The sequence below is a fragment of the Montipora capricornis genome, chromosome 9 (assembly GCF_036669925.1).
Source record: "Montipora capricornis isolate CH-2021 chromosome 9, ASM3666992v2, whole genome shotgun sequence".
Lineage (NCBI taxonomy): Eukaryota > Metazoa > Cnidaria > Anthozoa > Scleractinia > Acroporidae > Montipora > Montipora capricornis.
In genome coordinates, this window is record NC_090891.1 from 11,068,683 (window position 1) to 11,071,182 (window position 2,500).

Consider the following 2,500-nt stretch of genomic DNA (forward strand, 5'->3'; position numbering starts at 1 on the left):
GACTGGAACTACAAAATGTGTAATGAGCAACAAATGTAGTTGAGACACTGAACTGGGAAGACAATACATTTTCCACTTACGCTCCGCCCTCTTCCCCCCGCCTCCGCCCTGCAATGTTGGTAACGGAAAAGGAAGAGTATAAAAAAAACAGCTTTGTATTTTTTGGGGGGGGGTGGGGGGGGGGGTGGATGGGGGTGGGTGGAAAGATTTTGGGGGAGTGATTTGTTCGAGATTCCTTAAAAGAGAAGGTGTCTCAACCTTTTTGGCACTTATTGTCGTTTGCAATGGAGGCTAATGCAGGGGAATATATTATTTAGGAGGCAGTGCGGCCCAGTGAATAGGACGCTTGCCTTGAGATCTGGAGTTCCCCGGTTCAAGACTCATTCTGACCACTGGTTGAATTTGTTCCTGGTAGTCCTTGGTTCAACTTCTCGGCCACACTTGTAATAGATAGCCAACTGGTTTGCCTCCGGCCGGATGGGATTCTTAACAGTCGTTGTTGTTGTGTTCTGTCGTTTCGTTGATTGTGTTTCATTGGCCTTGAAAAGCCCCTATGGGGAGTGGTCAATTAAGTATGTATGTATGTATGTATTGTATTGTATTATAAATTGTATTACATACTAAAAAGGTTACCCTGTGGCATCCTGTTTTCATGCCTTCTAGAAAACCTTCATTGTGGTTTTTTCCTTTGTTTTGTGGATCCCTAGTTTTTTGGTGTTCTTGCCATATGTAATAGCGGAGCTCCGCGCGCGCCAAGCACCATACTTAAGAAAATAAAGTAACCCATCGATGCAAGAAAATTTGGTTTCATAGACATGACGTCATGAACGTCCGTACGTACGTACGTACGTCCGCCCCTCCATGTATGCCAATGTGACCAGTATCACGTAACCATATCACAGGCTCAAGTTGCAATTGAGAGCTCATCAAGGCTCCAGTTCGGTTGACACTTTAGCTAGTTTACAGCATACATCTTTGATATTGGATATCAATGTTATGATCAATTGACACCTGTCAAAACAAGGCATCCGCTGACCAGTATAACGTGACCATATCGCGGGCTTAAATTGGCCCTTATCGAGGTCAGCTGCTTTTTTTTAAAGTTGACCGCTGACCAGAGACTTGTTGATTGGATCGCAAGCTCAAGCCAGGTCAGACACTCACACCTGAGCATAAACGAGGCTTAATTTTTCACGCTCTTTCTGTGGCTCGACGCGGTTACACGTCCATGCTACGTCACCAAAAGCTGTTGACAGTCGATGCGTTTCCTGTTCAGGTACGGTTTGGAAAATATATTTTTCTTGCATTTTTCGCTGGCTTCAATACAGGTTTAACATAATATAGCTGTGGTCAGGACACACTGGTGGCTACGTAGTTATTCAAGTCAAGCATTGGAGGGATATAAAGTTAAAGCTGAGTGTTTATTTTAATTTGTTTAGGGCTGCTTTTTGCTCTGAATTGCAGTTTTTGGTACAAGTCTTAAGATTTTTAATTTTGAATCTACTAAGGTTGCAAGATGCCTGGACGGCGTATGACAGAAGAACAGAAACGAAAGAGGAGAGAAAGAGAACGAGAACGACAAAACGGTACACCAGTAATTGCTTAAACTTGGTGAAGAAGTTACTCCACAAATTCTTTTCTTGGACACTAAACCGTTTGTTATTTCTACGGATGAGTTATTTCAAGTGGATGCATATTTGTAAAAAGTAGTAAATAATTAGTCTTTTTTTCCTTTGTTCAGGAATGAAACTCGGATTTTTCTTGTTAACTGGAATTAAATAACAATCAACGGTACTCTTTTTGGATAGAAATAATCGATCTGTTGCTGGTTTGTTTGTCTTTAAAATGCGAGCGATCAAGAAGTTTTTTTTACTCCGCTTGCCTAACTATTTTTCGATGTACCTCGACAGTGACAAGAAAATTTGCGCTTATGTTATAAACATGTAATCGCAAGGTGTTCTCGTAAAAGTAAGAGAAATATCACCAGCTTGTGTTTTCAGAAGTTTGTTTAGAGCACGTACAGGTAATTTGTTGGAGATCTTGTTTGAAGTTTGTCCTTTCTAGCCGATTCTGGTTTTAAGCCAAGCTGGCATGTTTCAATGAAATACATCAAAATGCAAATGATCTCCTTTTCAGAGATAAAGTGGAATAAATAAAGTACATCAATAAAACTCCTTGTTTGACCTTGAACCGACAAAGACGATCTGTCCCATCACGAGGTATAGTACGTCTGTGATTTCTAATTTTAGATTGATTCCTATTCCCTGGCTTTTGACAGTCGAGTCTGAAATGGATTCTTTCCTTTTCCGTTCGCTTGCTGAGGATTTGCTTGTCTTCTTTTAAAACTCTTACGATTCAAGAAAATGGCCTAACTGGTGAATTCGACAGTAAATTTCGCTGGAAAAACCGATATCACACTCATTCCTTCGTGATTCATGCGATCAGTCGGTTTTTCAGGCGAAATTAACCGTGGAATTCACTTGTTAGACAGCGAAGAAAA

General features: G+C 40.8%; 1 protein-coding gene across 1 annotated transcript in view; it reads left to right on the plus strand.

The window, feature by feature from the left end:
• The window catches only part of LOC138017083 (arylsulfatase B-like), a 52,689-nt gene that overhangs the window by 33,812 nt on the left and 16,377 nt on the right, over positions 1-2,500 (plus strand). The gene's annotated exons all lie outside the window — the stretch shown is intronic.